The following is a 16,706-nucleotide window of genomic DNA, read 5'->3' on the forward strand; positions in this document are numbered from 1 at the left end:
CTGCAACCGCCGTATCTAAAGTCTTCATAAAAGAGTTACTTTGTGTTTATACAACATTGATTATCTTGTACTGATGCTGAGTTAGAGTTTATAATAAACTTCAGAGCTAGATTCATAATTCAGCTGGTTGTTCTTAGAAACAGTCAGCCACCTTGTTGTCAGACATACCCCTAAAAGCTTATGGGTAGGGATGAGCGAACCCGAACTGTATAGTTCGGGTTCGTACCGAATTTTGGGGTGTCCGTGACACAGACCCGAACCCGAACATTTTCGTAAAAGTCCGGGTTCGGTGTTCGTCGCTTTCTTGGCGCTTTTTGAAAGGCTGCCAAGCAGCCAATCAACAAGCGTCATACTACTTGCCCCAAGAGGCCATCACAGCCATGCCTACTATTGGCATGGCTGTGATTGGCCAGTGCAGCATGTGACCCAGCCTCTATTTAAGCTGGAGTCACATAGCGCCGCCCGTCACTCTGCTCTGATTAGCGTAGGGAGAGGTTGCAGCTGCGACGTTAGGGCGAGATTAGGCTGATTAACTCCTCCAAAAGACTCCATCCATTGATCGATCTGCAGCTGTGGATGATTGAACTGCTGCTATTGAATTGCTCACTGTTTTTAGGCTGCCCAGAGCGTTTTTCTGGGGTGATCAGCGGCCATTTTGTGTCTTGTGGTGCGCCAGCACAAACTGCCACCAAGTACATTTAACCCTCAATAGTGTGGTTATTTTTTGGCTATATCCTACATCAGGGTCAAGCTGTCACCAAGTGCATTTAACCCTCAATAGTGTGGTTATTTTTTGGCCATATCCCAGTCTAATTCTGACTGTAAACGTATACCTGTCACCCAGCGCCTAAATACTAGTCCTCAAATTTATATCCCGCTAAATCTGTGGTTATTGCTGTGGCTGGGAAAGTTATTTAATGTCCGTCAAAGCACAGTTTTTGTTCTGGGTTGAAATACAATTCCCAATTTAGCAATTTCATAATTTAGTGGTTTCTGCTATATCAGAGCTATTTGAAATCTATCCCTAAAAGGGTATATAATATTCAAGGTGCACATAGGGTCATTCAGAATAACTTCACACACACCCGCTACTGTGTATTTCCAAGTCTAATTCTGTCACTAAACCCATACCTGTCATCCAGCGCCTAAATACTAGGCCTCAAATTTATATCCAGCTAAATCTGTGGTTACTGCTGTGCCTTTATTAGTGTAATACGGTACCTAAATAGATAGCCAGATAGTGTTAGGTGTCTGTAAAAAAAAGGCCTGAATTTGAATTCAATACATTGGGCCAAATAATATTTTTGTTGTTGTGGTGAATGATAGTGTTGATCACGAATATTCGAATTTCGAATTTTTATCGCGAATATAGGTACTTCGAAAATTCGCGAATATTTCGAATATAGTTATATATATTCGCAATTTCGAATATTCGATTTTTTCCGATTTTTTTCCGTTTTTTTTATTTTTTTTCTTTCCGATTTTTTTTTTTTAAAAATCAGTACACATGATCCCTTCCTGCTTCTAGCTTGTGGGCCAATAAGAAGGCTGCAATATACTTGACTTTAGGAGTAGTGATGAGCGGCAGGGGTCATATTCGAAAATGCACGATTTTTTTTTCTTGAAAAAATCAGCAAGGTAATGATTGTGTAATATGCAAATTTTCGTAATTCGAATTTTCGGATTCAAATTTTTATTGCGAATTTTTCAACTTTTAGACAAAGAAGATTATAGCACTATATTAGCTAAATTGCTCTATATTCGTTTTTTCGAATATTCGCTATATTGCTATATATTCTTGTTTTAGAATATTACAAATATTCGAAAAAACGAAGTTATAGCAATATAGCGAATATTCGAAAAAAACGAATATAGAGCAATTTAGCTAATATAGTGCTACAATCTTTTTTGTCTAATAGTTGTAATTTTTTTCTCATCTGAAGTTCAGATTGGAAAAAAATTACAACTATAAAAAAAAGATTATAGCACTATATTAGCTAAATTGCTCTATATTCGTTTTTTTTCGAATATTCGCTATATTGCTAAAACTTCGTTTTTTCGAATATTTGTAATATTCTAAAACAAGAATATATAGCAATATAGCGAATATTCGAAAAAACTGTTATAGCAATATAGCGAATATTCAAAAAATCGAATATAGAGCAATTTAGCTAATATAGTGCTATAATCTTCTCTGTCTAATAGTTGTTGAAAAATTCGCAATAAAAATTTCGAATCCAAAAATTCGAATTACGAAAATTCGCATATTACACAATCATTACCTTGCCGATTTTTTTCAAGAAAAAAAAATTCGCGAATTTTCGAATATTCGCCGAATATTCTAAAAAATATTCGCAAAATATCGCGAATTCGAATATGACCCCTGCCGCTCATCACTAGTGAACGATAACAATGAGGAAAACATCTAGTAAAGGACGCGGACATGGTCGTGGTGGTGTTAGTGGACCCTCTGGTGCTGGGAGAGGACGTGGCCGTTCTGCCACAGCCACACGTCCTAGTGTACCAACTACCTCAGGTCCCAGTAGCCGCCAGAATTTACAGCGATATATGGTGGGGCCCAATGCCGTTCTAAGGATGGTAAGGCCTGAGCAGGTACAGGCATTAGTCAATTGGGTGGCCGACAGTGGATCCAGCACGTTCACATTATCTCCCACCCAGTCTTCTGCAGAAAGCGCACAGATGGCGCCTGAAAACCAAGCCCATCAGTCTGTCACATCACCCCCATGCATACCAGGGAAACTGTCTGAGCCTCAAGTTATGCAGCAGTCTCTTATGCTGTTTGAAGACTCCGCTGGCAGGGTTTCCCAAGGGCATCCACATAGTCCTTCCCCAGCGGTGGAAGACATAGAATGCACTGACGCACAACCACTTATGTTTCCTGATGATGAGGACATGGGAATACCACCTCAGCATGTCTCTGATGATGACGAAACACAGGTGCCAACTGCTGCGTCTTTCTGCAGTGTGCAGACTGAACAGGAGGTCAGGGATCAAGACTGGGTGGAAGACGATGCAGGGGACGATGAGGTCCTAGACCCCACATGGAATGAAGGTCGTGCCACTGACTTTCACAGTTCGGAGGAAGAGGCAGTGGTGAGACCGAGCCAACAGCGTAGCAAAAGAGGGAGCAGGGTGCAAAAGCAGAACACCCGCCGCCAAGAGACTCCGCCTGCTACTGACCGCCGCCATCTGGGACCGAGCACCCCAAAGGCAGCTTCAAGGAGTTCCCTGGCATGGCACTTCTTCAAACAATGTGCTGACGACAAGACCCGAGTGGTTTGCACGCTGTGCCATCAGAGCCTGAAGCGAGGCATAACGTTCTGAACCTGAGCACAACCTGCATGACCAGGCACCTGCATGCAAAGCATGAACTGCAGTGGAGTAAACACCTTAAAACCAAGGAAGTCACTCAGGCTCCCCCTGCTACCTCTTCTGCTGCTGCCGCCTCGGCCTCTTCTGCTGCTGCCGCCTCGGCCTCTTCCTCCGCCTCTGGAGGAACGTTGGCACCTGCCGCCCAGCAAACAGGGGATGTACCACCAACACCACCACCACCACCTCCGTCACCAAGCATCTCAACCATGTCACACGCCAGCGTTCAGCTCTCCATCTCACAAACATTTGAGAGAAAGCGTAAATTCCCACCTAGCCACCCTCGATCCCTGGCCCTGAATGCCAGCATTTCTAAACTACTGGCCTATGAAATGCTGTCATTCAGGCTGGTGGACACAGACAGCTTCAAACAGCTCATGTCGCTTGCTGTCCCACAGTATGTTGTTCCCAGCCGCCACTACTTCTCCAAGAGAACCGTGCCTTCCCTGCACAACCAAGTATCCGATAAAATCAAGTGTGCACTGCGCAACGCCATCTGTGGCAAGGTCCACCTAACCACAGATACGTGGACCAGTAAGCACGGCCAGGGACGCTATATCTCCCTAACTGCACACTGGGTAAATGTAGTGGCGGCTGGGCCCCAGGCGGAGAGCTGTTTGGCGCACGTCCTTCCGTCGCCAAGGATCGCAGGGCAACATTCTTTGCCTCCTGTTGCCTCCTCCTCCTACTCAGCTTCCTCCTCCTCTTCTTCCACCTGCTCATCCAGTCAGCCACACACCTTCACCACCAACTTCAGCACAGCCCGGGGTAAACGTCAGCAGGCCATTCTGAAACTCATATGTTTGGGGGACAGGCCCCACACCGCACAGGAGTTGTGGCGGGGTATAGAACAACAGACCGACGAGTGGTTGCTGCCGGTGAGCCTCAAGCCCGGCCTGGTGGTGTGTGATAATGGGCGAAATCTCGTTGCAGCTCTGGGACTAGCCGGTTTGACGCACATCCCTTGCTTGGCGCATGTGCTGAATTTGGTGGTGCAGAAGTTCATTCACAACTACCCCGACATGTCAGAGCTGCTGCATAAAGTGCGGGCCGTCTGTTCGCGCTTCCGGCGTTCACATCCTGCCGCTGCTCGCCTGTCTGCGCTACAGCGTAACTTCGGCCTTCCCGCTCACCGCCTCATATGCGACGTGCCCACCAGGTGGAACTCCACCTTGCACATGCTGGACAGACTGTGCGAGCAGCAGCAGGCCATAGTGGAGTTTCAGCTGCAGCACGCACGGGTCAGTCGCCTGCGGAACAGCACCACTTCACCACCAATGACTGGGCCTCCATGCGAGACCTGTGTGCCCTGTTGCGCTGTTTCGAGTACTCCACCAACATGGCCAGTGGCGATGACGCCGTTATCAGCGTTACAATACCACTTCTATGTCTCCTTGAGAAAACACTAAGGGCGATGATGGAAGAGGAGGTGGCCCAGGAGGAGGAGGAGGAGGAAGAGGGGTCATTTTTAGCACTTTCAGGCCAGTCTCTTCGAAGTGACTCAGAGGGAGGTTTTTTGCAACAGCAGAGGCCAGGTACAAATGTGGCCAGACAGGGCCCTCTACTGGAGGACGAGGAGGACGAGGATGAGGAGGAGGTGGAGGAGGATGAGGATGAAGCATGGTCACAGCGGGGTGGCACCCAACGCAGCTCGGGCCCATCACTGGTGCGTGGCTGGGGGGAAACGCAGGACGATGACGATACGCCTCCCACAGAGGACAGCTTGTCCTTACCTCTGGGCAGCCTGGCACACATGAGCAACTACATGCTGCAGTGCCTGCGCAACGACAGCAGAGTTGCCCACATTTTAACCTGTGCGGACTACTGGGTTGCCACCCTGCTGGATCCACGGTACAAAGACAATGTGCCCACCTTACTTCCTGCACTGGAGCGTGATAGGAAGATGCGCGAGTACAAGCGCGCGTTGGTAGACGCGCTACTGAGAGCATTCCCAAATGTCACAGGGGAACAAGTGGAAGCCCAAGGCCAAGGCAGAGGAGGAGCAAGAAGTCGCCAAGGCAGCTGTGTCACGGCCAGCTCCTCTGAGGGCAGGGTTAGCATGGCAGAGATGTGGAAAAGTTTTGTCAACACGCCACAGCTAACTGCACCACCACCTGATACGCAACGTGTTAGCAGGAGGCAACATTTCACTAACATGGTGGAACAGTACGTGTGCACACCCCTCCACGTACTGACTGATGGTTCGGCCCCATTCAACTTCTGGGTCTCTAAATTGTCCACGTGGCCAGAGCTAGCCTTTTATGCCTTGGAGGTGCTGGCCTGCCCGGCGGCCAGCGTTTTGTCTGAACGTGTATTCAGCACGGCAGGGGGCGTCATTACAGACAAACGCAGCCGTCTGTCTACAGCCAATGTGGACAAGCTGACGTTCATAAAAATGAACCAGGCATGGATCCCACAGGACCTGTCCGTCCCTTGTCCAGATTAGACATTAACTACCTCCCCTTAACCATATATTATTGGACTCCAGGGCACTTCCTCATTCAATCCTATTTTTATTTTCATTTTACCATTATATTGCGGGGCAACCCAAAGTTGAATGAACCTCTCCTCTGTCTGGGTGCCGGGGCCTAAATTTATGACAATGGACTGTTCCAGTGGTGGGTGACGTGAAGCATGATTCTCTGCTATGATATGAAGACTGATCTTCTGCCTGGGTGCCGGGGCCTAAATTTATGACAATGGACTGTTACAGTGGTGGGTGACGTGAAGCCTGATTCTATGCTATGACATGAAGACTGATTCTCTGGTGACATGAAGCCAGATTCTCTGTTACGGGACCTCTCTCCTCTGCCTGGGTGCCTGGGCCTAAATATCTGACAATGGACTGTTCCAGTGTTGGGTGACGTGAAGCATGATTCTCTGCTATGATATGAAGACTGATTCTCTGCTGACATGAAGCCAGATTCTCTGTTACGGGACCTCTCTCCTCTGCCTGGGTGCCGGGGCCTAAATTTATGACAATGGACTGTTGCAGTGGTGGCTGACGTGAAGCCTGATTCTCTGCTATGACATGAAGACTGATTCTCTGCTGACATGAAGCCAGATTCTCTGTTACGGGACCTCTCTCCTCTGCCTGGGTGCCACTGTCTGGGCCTAAATATCTGACAATGGACTGTTCCAGTGTTGGGTGACGTGAAGCATGATTCTCTGCTATGATATGAAGACTGATTCTCTGCTGACATGAAGCCAGATTCTCTGTTACGGGACCTCTCTCCTCTGCCTGGGTGCCTGGGCCTAAATATCTGACAATGGACTGTTCCAGTGTTGGGTGACGTGAAGCCTGATTCTCTGCTATGATATGAAGACTGATTCTCTGCTGACATGAAGCCAGATTCTCTGTTACGGGACCTCTCTCCTCTGCCTGGGTGCTGGGCCTAAATATATGCCAATGGACTGTTACAGTGGTGGGTGACGTGAAGCCTGATTCTCTGCTATGACATGAAGACTGATTCTCTGCTGACATGAAGCCAGATTCTCTGTTACGGGACCTCTCTCCTCTGCCTGGGTGCCTGGGCCTAAATATATGACAATGGACTGTTACAGTGGTGGGTGACGTGAATCATGATTCTCTGCTATGGGACCTCTCTCCAATTGATATTGGTAAATTTTTATTTTAATTCATTTCCCTATCCACATTTGTTTGCAGGGGATTTACCTACATGTTGCTGCCTTTTGCAGCCCTCTAGCCCTTTCCTGGGCTGTTTTACAGCCTTTTTAGTGCCGAAAAGTTCGGGTCCCCATTGACTTCAATGGGGTTCGGGTTCGGGACGAAGTTCGGGTCGGGTTTGGATCCCGAACCCGAACATTTCCGGGAAGTTCGGCCGAACTTCTCGAACCCGAACATCCAGGTGTTCGCTCAACTCTACTTATGGGAGCTCCTCTAACTCAGGGGAAGAGTAAAGAGCTACTTTTCCACATATAGATTATTGTGTAGCAACTGGTGTACAAGCAAGATACTAAACAAGCAGGTAATGGTAGAAGATAGCTGCTCTGAAGTCTGCAAGACTGTGAGTGCAGCTCTGGAGTATAATAGAGGATATAACTCAGGATCACTACAGGATATGTATGTACACAGTGACTGCACCAGCAGAATCGGGAGTGCAGCTCTGGAGTATAATACATGATGTAACTCAGGATCAGTACAGCATAAGTAATGTAATGTATGTACACAGTGACTCCACCAGCAGAATAGTGAGTGCAGCTCTGGAGTATAATACAGGATGTAACTCAGGATCAGTACAGGATAAGTAATGTAATGTATGTACACAGTGACTGCACCAGCAGAATAGGGAATGCAGCTCTGGAGTATAATACAGGATGTAACTCAGGATCAGTACAGGATAAGTAATGTAATGTATGTACACGGTGATTGCACCAGCAGAATAGTGAGTGCAGCTCTCGAGTATAATACAGGATGTAACTCAGGATCAGTACAGGATAAGTAATGTAATGTATGTACACAGTGACTGCACCAGCAGAATAGTGAGTGCAGCTCTGGAGTATAATACAGGAAGTAACTCAGGATCAGTACAGGATAAGTAATGTAATGTATGTGCACAGTGACTGCACCAGCAGAATAGTGAGTGCAGCTCTGGAGTATAATAGAGGATATAACTCAGGATCACTACAGGATATGTATGTACACAGTGACTGCACCAGCAGAAAAGTGAGTGCAGCTCTGGAGTATAATACAGGATGTAACTCAGGATCAGTGCAGGATAAGTAATGTATGTACACAGTGACTGCACCAGCAGAATAGTGAGTGCAGCTCTGGAGTATAATACAGGATGTAACTCAGGATCAGTACAGGATAAGTAATGTAATGTATGTACACAGTGACTGCACCAGCAGAATAGTGAGTGCAGCTCTGGAGTATAATACAGGATGTAACTCAGGATCAGTGCAGTATAAGTAATGTAATGTATGTACACAGTGACTACACCAGCAGAATAGTGAGTGCAGCTCTGGAGTATAATACAGGATGTAACTCAGGATCAGTACAGGATAAGTAATGTATGTACACAGTGTCTCCACCAGCAGAATAGTGAGTGCAGCTCTGGAGTATAATACAGGAAGTAACTCAGGATCAGTACAGGATAAGTAATGTAATGTATGTGCACAGTGACTGCACCAGCAGAATAGTGAGTGCAGCTCTGGAGTATAATACAGGATGTAACTCAGGATCAGTGCAGGATAAGTAATGTATGTACACAGTGACTGCACCAGCAGAATAGTGAGTGCAGCTCTGGAGTATAATACAGGATGTAACTCAGGATCAGTACAGGATAAGTAATGTAATGTATGTACACAGTGACTGCACCAGCAGAATAGTGAGTGCAGCTCTGGAGTATAATACAGGATGTAACTCAGGATCAGTACAGGATAAGTAATGTAATGTATGTACACAGTGACTGCACCAGCAGAATAGTGAGTGCAGCTCTGGAGTATAATACAGGATGTAACTCAGGATCAGTGCAGTATAAGTAATGTAATGTACACAGTGTCTCCACCAGCAGAATAGTGAGTGCAGCTCTGCAGTATAATACAGGATGTAACTCAGGATCAGTGCAGTATAAGTAATGTAATGTATGTACACAGTGACTACACCAGCAGAATAGTGAGTGCAGCTCTGGAGTATAATACAGGATGTAACTAACTGATTTTCCTAGTCTACGACGTAAAGTCATAGTTTTATTAAGACACGGAGGCGAATATTGCTTTCTCTTCCTTTACTGATCACCATAGCAGCAAGGAGAAACAAAAAACAAATGCAAATGGTCACCATAGTAACCCATACGTCCCACCCCTACAGCCCCAATATAAGGCTGCGTCCAAGGTGGTACTTCCTCTTTCTCTGCGAACCAGTCCATAATAACCGATGAACGAACAACTCCGGAACACTCAAAGAACGATCCGCGCCAAAGAGACCCACGGAATCCAAGCAGGAACTTTCCAGCGACAGGATCCACTTCAGGGGAAAGACTGGAAACCATCATCCAAGACTCTCAGCAAATCCAACGTGGTAGAAGCAGGAGCTGGAGGAAAACAACGTCCAGAACAGGAACATTCCAGGGCAGGAGGACTCAACCTGAAAGAACAAGAAAAGCAAACTCCGATAAAGCGAGAGCATGGCCAAGCCAAACCCATATCCAGCGGACACCAGAGGTCCAGGCCGGTGTAAAGCATACAAACAAGTATGAGCACCTAATGGCGCACAACTTAACATTCTCAATGTATAACAGTACAAAATAGGCCTACCCACTAAAGTAGAGCTAACAGGCCAAACACTCCCTCCACACTACCAGAGCCCAGGGGAGGGAAGGGAGGGCAATATTCGCCTCCGTGTCTTAATAAAACTATGACTTTACGTCGTAGACTAGGAAAATCAGTTAGTTTTACATCAGACACGGAGGCTTCATATTGCTAGTTCAAAGCTGGTTAACCAAAGGATCAAACAAATGTGGAGGAGGACGGAAATAATACTCACGGAAAGTGGAGGCACTCGACCAGTCCGCCAATCTCAGGATGTCCTCCAGGCGAGCTCCCGAGACCGCCAAAGAGGTAGACGCCGCACCGCGCGCCGAATGAGCTGTAAACACAGAAGTGTCCACACCGGCCAGAGCCATAACCCATTTCAACCAACGGGCCAAAGTGGGGCTAGTCACCGGACCGAACGGGTGACGGATGGAGAGAAACAACTGCGGCACAACCGGAGACCTGTAAGGACGAGTCCTGGCCTCGTATTCCTTTAAACAAGCTACCGGGCACAAGGCCGGGGAAGCAGGAAAGCTGGGGTACGAAACGACCCGGATGTTCGTCTTCGTGCGTCTCGAAATGTTAAAAGACACGCCCTCCGGGGTAAAGGACCTAGCGTCGTGGTCCAGAGCCCGCACATCAGAAACTCTCTTACAAGAAATTAAGCAAAAGAGAGTGAGCAACTTTGCGGAAAGCTGACGTAAGGAAAGGTCAGTATTGGTAGGCCAAGAAGACAAAAAGGTAAGCACCAGGGAAACATCCCAAGTGGAAGAAAACCTCGGCCGGGGAGGCCGAGACAGCCGCGCGCCTCGGAGGAGGCGCGAAACGGAAGGATGCTGTCCTGCCGGAACGCCGTCAAATCCTAGATGTGACGAAGAGATCGCCGAACGAAAAAGATTGATCGTTCTGTAAGCCTTTCCCTCTTCAAAGAGAGAGGTGAGGAATTGAAGCAACTGAGCTACAGGAGCTGAAACGGGATCCAGGTCCCGTTCCAGGCACCAGCCAGCCCAAGTTCGCCAGGCCGCCCGATAAGATTTTCGGGTGCCGGGAGCCCAAGCGTCGTCCAAGAGGCGCCTAGTAGCCTCCGAAACTCCGTCGACCGCTCCTGGAGTCCTGAGAGCCGGCAGGCCATCAAACGTAGGGATCCGTCCAGGAGCAGAGGGTGGGGAGTCCCCTGAGGGCAGCGCAGGAGAGAGGTCGGGTTCGGCAGAAGGACCGGAATGTCCACTAGAAGCTCCAGGAGAGACGGGAACCACACCTGGGAGTCCCAGAACGGGACTATCGCCACCAACTCCGCCCGGTGGCGACGCACTTGGAGAAGCATCCGAGGAATCATCATGAATGGGGGAAACGCGTAGAGAAGGTCGGAGGACCAGTCCTGCAGAAACGCGTCCGCCGCCAATGCCTCCGGATCCGGGCGCCAACTGTAGAACCGAGGGAGGTGAGCGTTGAGCCGGGAGGCGAACAAGTCCACGGAAAAGGGTCCCCATCTGGCAGACACCTCCGAGAAAATCGACGGGTCCAACTGCCAGTCGCTGCCGTCCGTAAGATGGCGGGAACTCCAATCCGCCCGCACGTTGTGAAGACCCGGCAGGTACTCGGCCTGCACCATGATGTCCCTGGAGAGACAGTACGCCCAAAAATCCTTCGCCAGCCCCGCTAGGGTAGCAGACTGCGTTCCGCCCAAACGGTTGATGTAGCGAACCGCTGAAATATTGTCCATCCGGAGACGGATACATGCATTGGCCATACCGTTGGTAAAACTCTTGACGGCCAAGGAGCCGGCCAGCAACTCCAGGGCATTGATGTGCAAGTGCGTCTCGACCTGCGACCAAGGTCCCCCGGTGGAGACCCCGTTGCAGTGGGCTCCCCAGCCCTGAAGGCTCGCATCCGATTCGATGGTGAATTCCGGCTGGAAACCAAAAATCGCCCTGCCGTTCCAAGCCTCCAGATTGGCGATCCACCAACGGATCTCTTCTCTGGCCTCCGAATCCAATTCCACCATGTCCGCAAAGGAGGCCCCCGAGCGGAGGTGCGCAATCTTCAAGCGCTGCAGGGCCCGGTAATGCAACGGTGCCGGGAAGACCGCCTGTATGGAGGATGCCAGTAGGCCGATGATGCGGGCTAGGTGACGCAGGGACAGGTGGGCACTGGTCAACGCCCGTCGCAGTTCCTTGCGAATGGACCGTAACTTGTCCCCTGGCAGGCTGAGGGATTCTGAGATCGAGTCCACTGTGAAGCCTAGGAAGTCCAACCTCTGGGAGGGAGTGAGCCAGGACTTCTCCAAGTTGAGTAGGAAGCCGAGCGACTCCAGGAGATCCGCCGTCCATCGGAGGTGTTGCAGCAGTGTCGACCTGGATTGATGCATCAGGAGGATGTCGTCCAGGTATATTATGAGGCGTACTCCGCGACTCCTCAACCAGGCCATGACCGGACGCAGGAGTTTGGTGAAACACCACGGAGCCGACGACAAGCCGAATGGAAGGCATGTGAATCTCCAGACCTCGCCCTTCCAGAGGAAGCGAAGGAGATCCCTGGAGTGGGGGGCCACCGAGACCGTAAGGTACGCGTCCTTCAGATCCAGCTTCACGAGCCAATCCCTGGGGGAGAGAAGGTCCCGAAGTAGATGGATCCCCTCCATCTTGAAGTGACGGTACCGCACGATGCTGTTTAGGGCCCGGAGATTGATTTTTCTGGACTAAGAAAATGTTGCTTATTACCCCCCTTGAGTGGCCGTGAGCTCTCTCTATGGCCCTCTTGAGGAAGAGGGAAGAGAGCTCCTCGTCCACCCGGGCGGAGTCCGATCCCCTCCGAAGAGAGGACGGTGGGTGTTGCACTGAGCAAGGGGTGTCTATGAGCTCTATGGAGAAGCCTCTGACCGTCGACAGAACCCACGGGTCTGATGTAATCAGTTCCCAAGCGTGTAAAAAATGCCGAAGCCTGCCCCCTACATAAAGTACCGAAAGTGGGGAGAAAAAAGCCGCCGAGCCGAGCAGCAGACGCGCGCAAGACGGGGGGCGTGGCCCAGCACCGGGGAGGCAAAAGATGGCGGTAAGGCCAGCGACACTGCCCGGCACAACGGGACCCTCAAGTAAAACTCCCGAGGGGAGAAGGGGGCGGAGAGAGGAAACGAACGCAGCCCCAAAGGTGAGGGTCCCAGGGGAAAACGCTGCGCGCGATTAGGCCCCTGTAATACTGGGGCAGGCAGAGGTTGCCCAGACAGGGAAAAGCCTAAGGGGCAAGGAAGCAGGACAAAAGATATATCGCTGCACCAAACCTAACCCACCTAAAGGGAGGAAACAAAACAAGCCCCAGGGAAGAAAATAATCCGGGGAATAAACTCTAAAACGAATAAAAACACATAGGGAATAGAGCAGCCAGCAGATAAAAAATTAACATGTTACTTATCTGGTGAGCAGCAAGAAAGAGGAAGTACCACCTTGGACGCAGCCTTATATTGGGGCTGTAGGGGTGGGACGTATGGGTTACTATGGTGACCATTTGCATTTGTTTTTTGTTTCTCCTTGCTGCTATGGTGATCAGTAAAGGAAGAGAAAGCAATATGAAGCCTCCGTGTCTGATGTAAAACTCAGGATTAGTACAGGATAAGTAATGTAATGTATGTACACCGTGATTGCACCAGCAGAATAGTGAGTGCAGCTCTGGAGTAATGAATGTACAAAGTGACCCAGCTTTTTCTATATCGTTTTCTGGGTGGGTTAGCCCCATTGGATTGGAGCACGGCTTCATGCAGATCCTATGACAGATGGCGTTAGATTTTTTTCACTTGATATATCAGTGAGTGTGCACCTGCCCTGAGGCTCTACTGTGCGTATACAGTCATCCCTCTCTACATCTCCATTGTAAAACTGCAGTGCGTGCGATTCTCTGGTGTACAGTATTGTGTCTCCTTTGTTTCAGTGTTTACTAGTAGTTTATGACAAGTGCCTTTAGTTGCACTGCAAGGAATGTCCTGGAGCATGCAGCCAGGTCCCATCCGCCTCCCTTATCAGGATCAGATCATTCTTCTAGAGTAAATATTTAACCCAATTCCTGATCATTAACTATATTTTTAACTACTCTGAGCCATTCCTGAGGATTCACGAGTGAGGGCTGGAGCTGGCAGAGCCCCTCAAGAAGCCACATCCACGGCAGGTAAGAGCGAGAGCTGTGAACGTCCGGCATCGACTCCCGTAGGGGTCCAATTAACCTTGAAAAGAAGAAATAGTTCTTCCTGCATCCTTGTGGGGGTCAGCTTCTGCTACTGGGATCCTTAGGTTACCCTCCATGGCCATACGCTTTAGATAGCAGTCCGCCGAACGCTCTTCAGCCAACATCCGCCCATAGGCATGCATGTTTGGCTGAGCATGCATGTGCTCTGTATGGAAATACTCTTTTCTTTTTTCTGAAAATTACAACCACACTATTATTCTTTCGCCCCGGATGAAACTCAGGGCACCCCCACACTCACTAGGCGGAAACTACGGCAGTTTTTGCTGGCGTTAATGTCTTATCACGACTACCTCATAAACCGCAGCCAATCTTCTGACGTGATGAAAGTGCATGGTAAACAGGCCGCCATCGCTCACGGTAAGGTCTGTGCTCTTTTGGATGTGTCTCCTAGCGCACCTACCCGCACATCCCTGCAGGGTGCCGAAAGCTTGTCCTCCCCGTGTCTGAGTGACTGTCCAAACAAAGCGTACGCTGGACAAAACCGGGATAGGCTTTCAGTAACGGAATGCAAACAATAATGTTTCCGTTCAATGACAACAAGCAGAGGTGTCCGAAAATGATCCAGTCCTATCTGACAGGGGGTTACAGCATCAGCCCATTGCTCCATTATGAAGTTTTTACATGGTCACTGTATACCGGCATTATTTGAGCACTGGTGTCGACTTGCACTGTATGGAGCTGTACTATATGACCTTGAGAACGTGACGATGACTGGTACAGTTATTTGTACACTGTCTGACGGCTGTTAGAAATGGGTATATTAGTAAAAATGGCCTTTTGTTTTAAAAAAAAAAAGTTCAGAAACCTCACCTCACCCAATTGCATGCGACGGGACATTCGCACATTGCTCCTCATAGGATGCGGAAGGACCTGAGGTGCCCAGCGTGGTGATGTCATGGGAGTGTCAGGTCCTTCTGCCCTTAGTACTGCATTCAGGACTTTTTTTTTTGTAAAAAAAAACGGATCTCAGGCGGAAATGGCTCAAACGGATGACAACTTTTTACAGGATCTTGTAAGAAAACGGATCCTATGTATAACTGTTGCAACAGGATAAATTTTTTTCTACAAGATCAGACGAACGGAAAGCTAAATGGAGATGTGAGCCTTAAAAAACGGATGCAAAAATGGTTGAAAATGAACAGTGCGTCCGTTTTTCGTGGTCATTTTTCCTTTCACCTGTGATTAGACAGCACGATCTTAAAAATGCTTAAAAATTCCAGTTGCTGGATGAACGAGTTTGCTCGTTCATTGGGTAATCAGCGGCAGTATTACACTGCCAGATCAGTGAGCGACTATCCGGCCAACTATCGGCCAGTGTAATAAAGGCTTACAGCCTGTAATGTCTGCAGTGCAGCCTCCTGGGGTTTTCATAGCCCTTAATAAGGCAAAATAAGGCTTTTTTTTAAAAGGCCATTTTTCACTAATATACCCATTTCTAACAGCCGTCAGACAGTGTACAAATAACTGTACCAGTCATCGTCACGTTCTCAAGGTCATATAGTACTGCTCCATACAGTGGAAGTCGACACCAGTGCTCCAATAATGCCGTTGTAGCCTTATTAGCCTTATTAAGGGCTATGAAAACCCCAGGAGGCTGCACTGCAGACATTACAGGCTGTAAGCCTTTATTACACTGGCCGATAGTTGGCCGGATAGTCGCTCACTGATCTGGCAGTGTAATACTGCCGCTGATTACCCAATGAACCAGCAAACTCGTTCATCCAGCAACTGGAAGTTTTAAGCATTCTTAAGATCGTGCTGTCTAATCACACTCTGCTGCTGGCAAACAACAAGTCAGTATGGGGACAAGCGATGGCATTAGAGATCACTGCTCCCGATACTGTGGAGGAGATCGCTGCGTGTAATAGCTGCGGTCTACTCTGCTAACGAGCAGGCCATTGCTTCTCTCCCAACAATCGCCTTCCTGATCTTTTAATCTAATACAGCAGATGGCCATTTACACACACAGATCTTTTGTTATACACACCAACCAAATTGGTCAGATAATCTGTCGGTGTAATACAGCCCTTAGAGAGGAGGAAAGCCATTGTTTGCAGATGGGGTGGTAACAATAAGTCACCTTCCTGGATTATCAGATTATCCTCAGGTTATCATAGGTCATCTGTAACCTAACACGGCACAGCAACCATCAGCATGGCCGGATAATACTACAGCAGTCACAGGGGTTACAAACGTCCTAGGATACCGCTAGGCAGTTATGGGGTACCAACGGGCTTCCAGAGGAGGTCCACTACCTCTGTAAAACAATGCAGGTGCCGCAGTCACTACAGTCTGCAGCATCTAAGGCCTTGGATTGGAGTTTGCTCCGGTTCCACATACGTTTACAGTGCTATGCCTTAACTACCATCTGCCAGTGCTGTCAATGTACGGGGGTTAATTGAATTGCAGCATTATTTGCAGTAGATATTGTACGGAGCTCTGATTTGGCCCCTGTATGGAATGTATATTATGTAACCACCATATGTCAGTATTAGGGCTCATGCACACGACAGTATTTTTTCACGGTCCGCAAAACAGGGTTCCGTTGTTCCATGATCGGTATCCGTTTTTTCTTCCGTGTGTCTTACTTGATTTTCGGAGGATAACCAGACAAGAAAAGTGAAAAAAAAATATCTAAGTCAAGTTTGCCTTGAAAATGATAGGAAAAAAACAAAATCACGGAAAACGGAACAACGGACACGGATGCACACAACGGTCGTGTGCATGAGGCCTTAGTTGGCATTGCGCATCCCTGCTGCTATGCCACTGTTCTGTATTTTTTCCGGTGGTCAGCATATGGCAGTGTA

At 48.5% G+C, this 16,706-nt stretch overlaps 1 protein-coding gene across 1 annotated transcript in view; it reads left to right on the plus strand.

Annotated features, from left to right (window-relative positions):
• Nucleotides 1–13,675: 13,675 nt before the first annotated feature.
• KCNJ16 (potassium inwardly rectifying channel subfamily J member 16) overlaps nt 13,676–16,706 on the plus strand; it is a 63,171-nt gene continuing 60,140 nt past the window's right edge. The window contains exon 1 of the mRNA XM_044299026.1: nt 13,676–13,821. The gene's annotated coding sequence lies outside the window, so the exon portion shown is untranslated. The remainder of the gene's footprint in view (nt 13,822–16,706) is intronic.

Source organism: Bufo gargarizans, chromosome 6 (assembly GCF_014858855.1).
Source record: "Bufo gargarizans isolate SCDJY-AF-19 chromosome 6, ASM1485885v1, whole genome shotgun sequence".
NCBI classification, from domain to species: Eukaryota; Metazoa; Chordata; class Amphibia; order Anura; family Bufonidae; genus Bufo; species Bufo gargarizans.